The sequence below is a fragment of the Thermobia domestica genome, chromosome 9 (assembly GCF_964235325.1).
Source record: "Thermobia domestica chromosome 9, izTheDome1.hap1.1, whole genome shotgun sequence".
In the NCBI taxonomy this organism is placed as follows: domain Eukaryota; kingdom Metazoa; phylum Arthropoda; class Insecta; order Zygentoma; family Lepismatidae; genus Thermobia; species Thermobia domestica.
The window spans coordinates 124,405,823-124,419,640 of NC_137462.1; the positions used below are offsets into that span (position 1 = coordinate 124,405,823).

At 34.5% G+C, this 13,818-nt stretch overlaps 1 pseudogene; it reads right to left on the bottom strand.

Annotated features, from left to right (window-relative positions):
- Window positions 1-832: 832 nt before the first annotated feature.
- LOC145660991 (glucose dehydrogenase [FAD, quinone] pseudogene) lies at window positions 833-13,390 on the bottom strand (annotated as a pseudogene).
- Between the last annotated feature and the right edge of the window lie 428 nt (window positions 13,391-13,818).

The window sequence follows — 13,818 nt, forward strand, 5'->3', positions numbered from 1 at the left end:
GGGACATTAAACTATCCCCGCTAGTAGCTCATTTGGCTCGGATTCCACGGTACTCTTCTCATATAGCATCGCTGTCGGAAGGAATACTAAACTTAAGCTAATCCAAATCAATTATCCAAAGAAGTATAAACTAACTTCTATAATCCAGTCATTATTATTTTGGTATGCCCAGTAGTCCAGCGTTTGACGAGGTAAGTAGTTCCTGATTTTTAAATCATCGTTTAAACAAGAAATTATTTGAATTGTTCGTATTTTTCAAAATAATATGGTTAAGTTTCATGATACTTTATTTAGATACACAAGGATAAATGTAGCATCTTACTGTAAATACGATGGTCATTTCAACTATTTTGATATTTGAAATTTCTTTCCTTCTACCTGGTATTTTCGAATTCTCGGCATTGTTGTATGATATAAGGATTTCCAAAAGTCTACTCAATATTGTATAACGTTCAAATATAGTCAGAAAATGTGTATAATATATGTATCGAAGCATTAATAGAGTTTGTAGTCATCGAAGGATCGTTGAAAAATCCAAAGAGTTTTATGTCTACTTCTGAGAAATTAAGAAACTGAAATCAACCTCATATCAAACTTACTGTCAAACAAACATATTAATAGTAGAGTCAAGCATTTTTATACAGATATTTCTAGCTTTTGTAATCTAAAGTCAAATGTGGTTTCAGCTTAGCTGTGGAAATATTCAAACTAAATGTACCATGATGTTTAATACTTTGAAGTTTAATTCCCTGTATGACATGTGGACATATAGTTTTACTGATATTCAACCAAATACATATAAATAGAAATTACACTAATCCTTTAAAGAGCATCACAATTATATTTTTCCAAGTTTAATTAAGTTTTTATTACCCTTTTTATTAAAATATCATTATGTAAATTGTAAAGTTACAACCAGTCAGATTTAATAATGTCGGAGCCTTTCTCCCCAATCATAATAGTAGGGGCACTAGTATGACCACTCGTTATATAGGGCATAATAGAAGCATCAATCACCCGTAAACTCTTAATACCATAGACTCTCAGCTTGGGATCAACTACAGCTGTTTTGTCGTTAGGAGGTCCCATTTTGCATGTGCCCACGTAGTGAGTAAACGGAGCTGTGTAATGTTGTACGATACATTTCCAGTAATCGTTTGTACCATATGTATGGTCAGTACAACCCTCAAGGGGTTCCGTAATCAGTCGAGCACCAATTTTCTTGAATGCATGAGTTCTCTGAAGTTGAACACCGATATTTATTCCTTCTATTACCATCGAAATATCTTGTGGATGATCAAAATAGTTTGCATTAATTACAGGGTAGTCCCAAGGGTTTTTAGATCTTAGTCGAATTGTTCCACGACTTTGAGGATGTAAATATATAGGTCGGATAATAAGATTATTATAATAACCAAGAGGTTCTTTCGGTTCTTCAGCAGCAAGTGAGGTGTTTTCTACGAAAGATGTGGTTCCGTCAATCTGAAACTCGATATCTGGAGTATAATTTGGTAAATCGGACATTTTAGTATGGAGGAAAGCTGTAACGAAACCAGTTCCAGTCGATGAGATAGGTCCTACTTGCTTAAGGTGATAGTTATATTGATCACAAGCCTTTATTTCTTTAGGTATGGGGTACGTAGCAGTCTTTTCCAGAGAGAACACTAATCCACCCGTAGTAATATGGTCTTGAAGATTGTAACCTACTGGAAGATCACGGATCACGGGTATACAGTGTTTCTGAAGGTGGTCTTTGGGTCCAATTCCAGATAGCATCAGTAGGTGAGGAGATCGTATTGTACCTGCAGAAAGTATAACTTCCTTTTTTGCAAATGTTGTATGACTTTTCCCTGCTTTATGAAACTGAACTCCTACAGCTTTCTTTTCCGTTTTATTAATGAGAATCTTAGTAACAAAGGAATTGATTGAAATATGTAAATTATTCCTACTTGCAATAGGCCTCAGAAATGACTTTGCTGTACTGTAACGTTCCCCATTGGCACTGGTAGTTTGTGCAAGCATCACACCAATTTGGCTTTCACCATTGATATCCCTATTCGGGAGTCCCATCTCTTCAAAAGCTTCTATTAATGAAGCTGAGTTACAATCAATATATGGAAACCGTTCAATAGGTTGGTATCCCCCTTTGGCGTGATAGGGAGAACTCGCAAATTCTTCATTTCTGTTGTCTTCAGATTTTAAGAAATATGGAAGAACATCTTTGTAGCTCCATCCTTTGTTACCCAAAGCTTCCCATCTGTCGTAATCAAATTTGTTTCCTCGTGCGTAATCCATATTGTTTATGGTGCTACCTCCTCCAACTACTTTCCCACTAGGCCAAGAACATGATTGGTTCCTTTCCAATAGACAGGCATTCTTCTGAAACTCTGTTCTGTATTGCCAATCAATATTGGTTCCTAAAAGATGCTTTTGATATGCAGGGATTTCAGCATCGTACGGTTGATTTCCGCCTGCTTCTAAAAGTAATACTTCCCATTCTGGGATTTCGGTGAGTCTGTTGGCTACAACAGATCCTGCTGTTCCTGCACCTACTACGATGAAGTCATATTCGTCCTCAAAACGCACAGTGTCTTTGAGAGAATTTTTCTTAAATTTTTCAGTCTTCTTTTCTTTGATAGCTATGTAAGGTATGGCTGGAGCATCTTCAAATGAAGCATCATAACCATTCAAATTGCAGTGTTGAAAAGCACTTCTGGTGTAGCGTTGAGGAGAGCTATGCATAGAAATGTCTGTAATGAAAAATAAATAAATGAAATATAACAATATTTAAAAATTGGAGCTATTTTTCCTTAAATAACTCAAATATAACAGCTATTGGTACAAATAAAATTAGGAGAATATAAGTTTCTGAGCAGGTAATGCCGACTGTTTTAAAACCAAATGCAGAGTGTGAGAATTAAGTCTGGCATATCTGTAGTTTGGCGTGGAGAAGAAACAAAATTGCGAACCTAAGGTTTAAGAACAAGTCAAGTTAATAATATAAAATTTGCCGAAGATCATTGACTTACATCATCATAAAAGAAATACCAAAGTGGTTTTCAAAAGAGAAAAATAACGTAGAAACTTCTAAGTAGCGGCACAGAATCCTACGGTAAACACACTAAAGACGAAATGTTTACCACGTACTAATTGTGGATCAGTGATCAAGGCGCTCGATCAGTAATATGAGGGTCCTAATATCGGAACTACTGATAGTCTAATAATAATAATAATAATAATAATAATAATAATAATAATAATAATTATTATTATTATTATTATTATTATTATTATTATTATTATTATTATTATTATTATTAATTATTATTATTATTATTAATGATAATAATAATGATAATTATGCAGAACTATTATTATATATTATTAATAATAATAATAATAATAATAATAATAATAATAATAATTATTATTATTATTATTATTATTATTATTATTATTATTATTATTATTATTATTATTATCTTAAAATATTAAAAGTTGGGAGCTTATCATCGCTCAGGTCATACCAATACAAGCAGAAACGTGACATGTAGCGAATATCTTGCGGTTTTGTTTAGCGTTGCCCGCAAGAAGAGAAATTTCTTATCTCGTGTCTAAAACAAATCAAAATCGAGACGAGAATTATCACTTTACATTCGAGACGAGACAAGACTAACTCAAATTATCGTCTCGCTCTGGAGATGAGAATCGAGACGAGATGAAAAGTTTCGTAGATATTTCTCGTCTTATCTCTATTCTCGAAATAGTGTATGTCTATTCTTGAATTAACAATTGCTCTGTAGACTAAATCTCATATTCTATTTTGGTACCTTGTATTTCAGAGCTCAGCGAATTATTTTCTGTGTAGGTATTTTTGTAGTAAGGCTTTTGTAATTATTTCTGCATATCCGAAAAATTAATTCATTATATTCCTTAATTTTCAGTAATATTCACGTATTTTTATTACAGTTACTTTTCCTTAAAACGCATAGTAGAATACTTTCTATATGAAACTTTAGTGGAACACTTTCGTTTAATATTTGGGCAGTTGTAGGCAGGGATTAAAGTGGATCTGAAAAGGTAGGGGGACGCATGACTTCACGCTGTCTCCCGTGCCTATCTTTGCTCATTGTAATTTTTTTTTTAGGAAGGTGGGAGACGCGTTAGATATTTTGTTTTGAAGTGGAGAACGATGTCCACTCACTTTCCACTCATTTTCCTCGCTGGTTGCAGGGACGTAGGCAGAGGTAAGTCTTGGAGTTCCGGATCCCCACCTTGATATCCTGACTTTCTTGTACGTGGTGCCTAGTTTTAGGGCAAACTTAAAAATTTAATACCGTTTTATTATTATTATTATTATTATTATTATTATTATTATTATTATTATTATTATTATTATTATTTGTTGTTGTTGTTGTTGTTGTTGTTGTTGTTGTTTATGCCCTTCATGCAATTAGAACCAATCTCACATGCAGCACTACATCAGACCTAATTGAATATTATTTTGAAAATTCTTACATAAATAGATAAAATAAACAATTGGAACTTAACACTTCAAGAGTTCAGAACATGTCCTCGTTTTCGTTTTCCTCAGTTTCTGAGGACGATTTATCTATCTCGATGGCAACATGATCCCCTTCTCCATCAAAAACATTTTGCTGGTGGACAAACACCGTGCTCGTGGGTTTTCTCGGGGTTCTCCCGTTTCCTCCCACTTTCTTCATTCCACCATTTCAGTCATTTCTCATTATCACCGTCTCCTTTAGCCTAACCAGCATATCCGTGGGACGTTAAACTTAAAGATTTCATTTCATTTCAAAAACATTTTGCAACACGATAACTTTGTTCAATGTGCTGGAAAAATTTATAATAATTTTATTATTATTCGACTGACCATCTGTCTATAATGACAATTTAAAATATTTTTCTTTAAAAAAGAAATTGTTAAAATGCATTCTATTAAGCACCTAGATTCTCATATTTATTAATATATGCAGGTTAATATCTGATTAATAAAGCTATCATTATTAAATTCCTGTGTGTAGTATCCAAATTTATAGTTTGTCCAAATACACGTAATTAATCACATTAGAAAGACACTCATCAATTATTGACCTGTCATAAAGTTAGAAATAATGTACTTACGAGCAGAACAGACAAACAGGCAGAATCTTTATTAAGCCTATTACTATTATTAGTAGTAGTAGTAATATTAATAATGATAACTTTATTCATGGCGCAACAGCCCTTAGAAGGCATGGACTTATGGCACTCATTCCTGTGGGGTGATGTGTTGTCAGCAGATCGGCTACCCTCGCCGTTAATGCCGGCTTCCTGGACTGCAATTCGCTACTTTTTTCTTTCAAGTAGCTTTCAATTGTCCTCACGACGCTGGGTGGACGCCGCAACGCCGACACCGTCTTGTGAGTACGAATGGTCACACTTATCTTTCCTCTGACCAAACCCAAGACTGCTTGACTTCGCTTATATCAAGGGGAGTGATATTCCAGTGTGGCTAGGATGTTGGTAATAAAATAAAAAATGCATATTGAAATAGTGAGGAAATTAGCTAGGAAATATATGTAAGTACTAAATGACTCCCTGGAGCTACGGTCCATGAGTGGCTATGCCTGCTTAATGTCGCAATAAAACAAGCATCAGCTACGCACTGAAAATATTCAAAAAAGCAAGATCACGGTTTTCAAACTGTGTTGCTATTCCTTTACGCAGTGCTTGAAGTGGAATATCTAAGGAAGTATACCTCACATACTCCCCCTCTTCTATTTAGAGCATTGCCTTTACGTCCTTTATGAAGAAAAAAAAAACATAATGCAAAGGCTTGGGTCGGTAGTAGAGAAGTTTTGCTCTATTCGGTAACATTTACATACTTACCGACATAATTTACATAAAAGTAATTCGTGTTCTAAGCTGAACAGAGTAGAATAAAATAACTTTCATATATCGTCAGATGATATGGCTTGATTGCAAAGCCTAGCTACCGAAATATACGTTCTTCAATCACGCTGTAAAAGCTATGGATGCCAAATGGAATACTGCACGATGCTACTATGATAACCATAATGGGGTTAGCCATACTGAGAGCTCTATACAGTTCTCCCTGAGTTCGAGTGGCAACGGCGGATTTATGAAGGATTTATGGCAGGGACAAGTAAAACCTTAGATCTCGACCTTCGAGGAAAACATTGGTCATGTTCTATCACGTACTATAATAATCTGCCCTCCTATCTTGAAATCTCTAATTCTCATTAATGTATCCATCATTAATCATTCACTGTAAATTTTGAATAATTGGGCGACATACTATCCTTGTCTGACTCCTCTTCCAGTCTCCATACTATTGGTTTCTTTTTCATCCAAGCGCATCTTGACTAGTTGTCCTACGTACAGGTTGCGAATGAGCCGTCGGTCTCTCCAGTTGACCCAAATTTCTTTAAGTATTTGCAAAAGTTTCGTCCAACTGACCCTTAGAAGTATTTTTGCCAGTCTATGAAGCACAAACACAACTATTCCTTTACGTCTAGAACACGTTCTGAGATAATTCTCATCAATCCAATGACATCTCTGATGCCTTTCTTCTTTCCGGAATTCAAATTGATCTTCCTACAACATCTCTTCTCTCTTATTTTCCAGCCGTCTATTCAGCATGCGCGCAATTATTTTTCCAGGGTGCGAAAAAAGTCTAATGGTTCTGTGATCGCTGCATTTCTTTGCCTCCTTTTTCTTGGGTAATGCAATTATTGTAACATCAAGAAAATGCTTTGGCCATTCTCCACACAGGTAGATTTGGTTAGTAAGTGAAGTAGGCCCTTTCTTTGCTCCACGTAGCTCCAACTGTGTGCAACATTGTACCACTACACTTCACTGTTGTGTTTAGTGATAATAGTGCATTTTAAATCTGTGCACACTTGTATATGGTACTATTTCAAACAAAATATTTTATGCTGAGTTGACACACTGCTTTACCTATGGCAACATTGTTTGTGGTTTTCGATAGGGCATTTTCTTTTCATTATATTGTGCAACTTTTGTTTTGGGATTGCTTTAACGGTTTTCAAGATATTTACTTTAAACTACATAATTCCATGATATATATATATATTTTTAATATTCAAATTTTGAAGCCCCGTAGCTCCTATCCTTCTGGTTCATAGCACCTTAAATTTCGCTCATGTTCATTTCTCATGATGCTCTATCAGATGTGCTATGTAGCAATCAGATTTTAGCGACAACTTGTGAGGCCCTTCCGTGTCAGATCATGCAAGATATCAAAGATCGAACAGACCTATATACAAGCTTCTGCACCTAGATAAAACCTTAATCCAATATCGAGGTCGCAATCTCTATTGTCGATATGAACTCTCAGACAAATTAAGCTGTTATACCTGAGGTAACTTAGTCTAGTAATCACTACTAAAGGATCATAAAAATTCATAAAAGGTAATTATTAAAAAATGACTTCATTTATCTTCTCGTTGCCCCAACGAAATATTTAAACAATAAATATAACCATCACCAACAATAAAAATTATTATTTAAATATAAAGATCTACAGGGTCTTATCGTCCTTTTAGAACATTTGAGCCTACAAACAAAGTCTCTCACTCTTCCAATTTTCCATACAAGCTCACAATTAAAGGACTAATGGTTATGCTACCTTTGCACAGTCAAGATACCGCGACCGCTTAAACCCTAACTGGGTAGGTCAGACCTTATATTATAACAAAGGGACATGTTTATTATAAACAGGCGGAGGAAAATTTTACCTAATTCCTCTATCTATTCTCCCTAATATACTAATAACACCATTATAAATTATCCAAGATAAAATTACAATAACAAATTAAATCTTTAAAAAAATATAATAATACAAGTCAAATAAGTTATAACAAATTTGTGAATGATGCCTACTTCTAAACCCACATACTTCACTAACACAAAAATCACTTTATAAATAATAAAAGTAAAGAGCAAATCCCCCTTAACCCAACTTACAACAAGATTAAAATCTATTAGTAACCTATCGTAGCTGAATTAAATTCAATTCTTGTACAACCAGACATAATAGAAACCGAAAGGTGTTTCACCACTAAGATAAAATTAATAAACAATATATCACTTATAATACCATATCATCTTAGCTCTCCATTTCGGGAAATAAGTAAATAATTGTATCATTTAGTGTGTGCTGATACAAAAGGTACAACATCCTGTTTTCTTCCTCAAAAACAATTTTCATTTATTTAAACATTCCCTTACGGTACTAATTAACTATAATCCTAATAAATTAACTTTATGCCCTATATAATAACACCACTTCAAGTTGATTCACCTAACACAATCCAAACAACTCAATAATAATAAGTATTCCATTAATCAAAGTAATCTGAATCGCATAGAAACCTCTTCGATGTAAACGAATAGCTCAAATAACAAGCTCTATTTTGCAGTAACCAAACTAGCCACACCTTCCGGTACACCCACTATGTTACGACTTATCTCACCTAAATAAATTAGAGCGACGAGTGATGTAGGGCTAGAGCCCTACTCGTGTTAGCTACATAACTCACATTGAATTCAAATCCACCTTGATTTAGACAATTTTACATTAATATTCATATTAAATCTTATTGTAATCCATCTCCTCTTACTGATAAGCTGTACCTTGACCTGAAGTCCTTCCTAATCAGGACACTGAAGGTACTTAATTTCTCCCTAATGCAATCAACTATGGTGGTATACAAACTGCACACACAACAGCAAGTAAAATATATCTTGCATTGTCGATTACGAGACCGATTTCTCTGAATAGTCTAAGGGTACGAACATGCCGAAGAGACCTCGCGATCGAGGTCGAGGTTTAAGTCGCAGTCGCTACCTCGATGTCTAGGTTTCGGTGGATGAAGGGCGCACATAGCGAGGAGGTCGCACCCTCGCTGTAAGTTATCAGTTTGAGGAGAAACATTACTGTGACGCGTGTGAAATTATTCCGTCAGTGCATAAAAATTACTGCGAAACCACATTTTGAAATTGAAAGGACCAAACAGTTTATAAATAAGGATGGACGCGAGACGAGATATGAGAAATGCCAAATTCTCGTCTCTTGCTTCGAAAAAATATTTGCGTCTCATCTCTTGTATACCGCTATCAATACATCAAATACTTTATTTTTTTCTTTTTAATTTTCTGTGAAGAAATTACGTCTTCCAGCACTCAGGCGAGAAATCATTTCCCAGTAAAATTACAAAAAAAAAAAAAAAAAAAAAAAAGTATGTCGTCAGGTTTCAAGGAGGAGGGGGTATTAACTTCAGCAAATGAAGTTTCGTCATGCAATTTCATTATTAGACATTTCCTCCCTATGGATACGTGCCTGTCTTTACAAGTATTTCTATACCTTATACCGTAACGAATTTAAAAGAAACCCTTTTTATATTAATCTCGGAATTGGGGGGTGGCGTGGAGCTTTTAAGCATAGATATTATTAACAGTAGTTTTTTTTCTTCTTTAGAAATTCCACAATTTACGGACTCAGCCTAAAAGTCCCCTCCCTGTAACCGCCACTTCCTTATATAATAATAAGCTACAATATAATTCTCAAATAAATATGATAACTTACCTGACATTCCCATTTCAGTTGCTATTTTCTTCCATTCTCTATTTAAAACATGCCTATTATGATGTTGTTTGTATTTTTTTTATCCCATATTGCTGGAACATTCCTCACTAATTCAATTAATATGCCTTTCATAATCAAATTTAATAGTGCAGCAAAACCTGTCGAGCATAAACACACACACAATCCTGTGCAGATGAAATTTGAAACAAATGAAGACTTTATTCCGTGCAGCACTTCAGGGAGAGCCAATGAGAACACGAGTCACAGCGATGCTTCCGCTACACATCGATGTAAAAACAAACTCAGTTGTTCATCATCGCGACCACTAATTCACCCTCGCGGTCGACCTCTAGGTTGCGATGTAGCGTACATCTTCGGCATGCGCTTACTCATTTGAATACATGGGTTTTGTGCCAATATCGACGGTGCGACCGCGACTTAAACCTCGATCTCGATCGTGAGATCTCTTCGGCATGTTCGTACCTCAAGCTACCGCCAAATCCTTTAAGTCTCAAGAACATAACTACTATTACTCAGGTATTTTATTTTACATTATAAATAATAGGGTATCTAATCCTAGTTTAATAAATAGTTTCATAGTCTCAAACAAAGAGCTTTTCATTCTAAATGATAATTTCACCAAAAAATAAAAAATAAAACTCTCCTTACTTAAGTTATAACTACACCTTAACCGTATTCTAAATTATTCCTTCCGAACCCCTCGTCTCACCGTGGCAGCTGGTACGAATTTTGCCGGATCTCCTAAATCTTAACTGCTTCAAATGTCAATGAATAAACAAAAACAAGTACTGCAATCAATATTGCTTCTGCTACTACCCTCAAGGCCAACAACGTCATCTTACTCGCCCCTAAGCTTACATGTACGATTTGACAAATAAAGGAACAAAAGCCAGGATAATACTTTACCAATAAAATATAATGCTAAACTAGATAAACAATAATGAAATGTTCAACTATAATTAATAGAAATTAGTATTAAATGAAACTTATATCCCCCTTGTTATAGGATACAATTTTGTTTTTCCCCCCTCAAACACAATTGTATCCTATACAAGTATATGCTGTAAAAACTAGCATTTAATGGATACATTAAGCTTATTAATATACCTTTAGCCAGTATTCCAGGTTAAGTAATAGGATGTCATTGATTTTAAAGTCTTAATTATTATTAATACTTAATATTCTTAAATTTAATTAATTTAACACAACTTTTATTATTAAAAATCCACGTATACCATTATGAATAACAATTAAATAAGATACCTTTTTAAAGGGTTATTGTGATAGGATAAATTAAGTATATTTCATTTAAAAGAATTAAACTTTCACTTTTGACATGAAAAATCAATGTGCATCATACACCAAGATGTAGAAAGATAAGCTAATGTAAGCCAATGGGCTCATACCGCGCATATGAAGATTGACTGTTCTTTTTTTAATGCTCACTAATCTAAAACCCTACTATTTCCTAAAGCCTTATCTTAGGAACCCTTATTTCCTTAACCTTCTCATCATGATTCGGTATTTGAATTGGTCTTGAAATTAATCTCCTATCATTCATCCGCCTGATTTCAAATACCAATAATCAACGCCATACCGAATCTGCCTTAAAATACTTTCTAGTTCAAGTCATTGCAAGCTCCTTACTCTTAATAGCAATCATTTTACTTTACATGGGCCGCAAAGCGCATATTAAATAATTTCCATCTCCCTGCTTTTTTAAAATAGGAGCAGCACCTCTTCACTTTTGAATGCCAGAAGTAATAGTGGCTATACTCTGACCCGACTATATTATCCTAATAACTTGACATAAATTAGCTCCTCTTGGACTATTTTCCTATAGCTTGTTACGAACGAATATAATTAATCTAACTTTAATTATATCCTTAGTAGTAGGCTCAATCGGAGAATTAAATCAGGCATCCTTTTGTAAAATCATAGCATTCTCATCAATTAATCGCACTGGTTGGATGCTAATAGCACTATTATTAAGTGATGTAACATGATCTCTCTACATTCTATTTTATGCATTATTCTCAACAATAGCGGCCACTCTCTTCTTAATAAACCAAACATTTCATATTAACCAAACCTTTTCTACCAAAATCAATGTAACAACAAAATTAGCTATTTTTAGTAGTCTCCTATCCTTGGGATTCCTACCCCCATTTTTAGCTTTCTCCCCAAATGAGTCATTATCATAAAAACCGCTGAACAAATATCATTCAATCTTCTCACCTTAACGGTAATAACAACACTAATTATCCTCTTTTACAACATACAAATCACTTATTCTGCCTTTATCTTAAACCACTATGGTCAGACATGAACATCCTTACTAAGAAAAATCAAGAAACATCGATCAGATGAGCACATATTATTCTTTCATTTAGGGAAATAACTATTCTGCCCCTAGCAATCAACACTCTTTAAACAATACTTTAAATTGAAAATAACTAATGACCTTCAAAGCTGTAAATAAAAGACCGCCTTTTAGGTCTTACTCCAGAATTGCAGTCCGACATCATAATCTTGACTATAAGACCTAACAGGAGGCTTATTACACCATAAATAGATTTACAATCTATCATCTAACATTTCGACCATCCTATTTAATTGTTTAATTGTAACGATAATTATTTTCTACAAATCATAAAGTTATTGGTACAATATACCTAATCTTTGGGTCTTGAGCAGGGATAGTAAGAACATCCCTAAGGCTTCTCATTCGAGCAGAATTTGGTCGTCCAGGTAGTCTAATTGGAGATGATAAAATTTACAATATAATTGTAACTGCCCATACCTTCATTATAATTTTCTTCATAGTTTTACCCATTGTAATTGGTGGATTTGGTAATTGAATAGTTCCTCTATTACCAGGGACACCTGACGTAGCACTCCTCCGCTTAAATAATATAAGATTTTGATTACTACCACCCTCACTAACTTTTCTCTTAACTGGAAGAATCGTAGAAAGTGGTGCAGGAACTGGATGAACTATATATCCCCCTCTTTAGAGATATTGCCCACGCTGGAACTTCTGTTGACCTCTCCATTTTCTCCCTCCATTTAGCGAGAGTTTTTTGAATTCTCGGAGCAGTAAACTACATTACGGCTGTAATTAACATGCGAACTCCCGAAATAACCCTAGAACAAATACCATTATTCATCTCATCTGTAGTAATCACTACCGTTTCACTTCTACTATCCTTTCCCGTACTCGCAGGAGCTATTACAATGCCCCTGACTGACCGAAACCTCAACATCTCCTTCTTTGACCCTTCTGGAGGGGGGATCCCTTCCTATATCAACGCATATTCTGATTCTTTGGTCACCCTGAAGTATATATTATAATTCTTTCAGGATTCGGAATAATCTCACATATTGTAACTCAAGAAAGTCGGAAGAAGAAAACCTTCTGTGTTCTAGATATTTATATATGCATAAATATATTATAATTTATGCAATACTAGCAATTGGATTCTTAGGATTCATCGTATAGCTCATCATGTATTCACTGTTGATATAGACGTTGATACTCGTGCTTATTTCACTGCGGCTACAATAATCATTGCTGTCCCAACAGGGATCAAGGTATTCAGAAGAATTGCCACTCTTGGCAATTGGTGCACAAATATCGTATTTCCCATCAATTTTATGATCCCTATGATTCATTTTCCTATTCACTGTAGGAGGTCTTACTGGAGTCATACTACCAAATTCATCTCTAGACATTGTTCTTCACGACACGTATTACTTTGTGGTACATTTTCATTGTGTACTATCTATAGGAGCTGGATTTTCTATCATAGCAGGCATTATCCACTGATTTCCTCTATTTAGAGGCACAACAATAAATCCAACGCAGAAAAATTGTTCTTCGTAGCTTAAGTTTATAACCAGTGAAGAAAAAATTATTCCAAGAGAGCAAAGCTCAAAAGAATTCAAGACCATTACAACTTCCATCAACAATCATTTGCTTCCTTTCTTGTCTCTTATCCTACATAGACTTATTTGAATATTTCAGTTTCATCAGTCCATTAATTATTAAAATGAAAAACAGCTTCGTTGTTATAAATGGCTATAATAAGTCTGAATCTACATTAGGCAAACAAAATATAATTTTAAAAATATAAACAAATCAAATTATCTTGTCTAGTTGT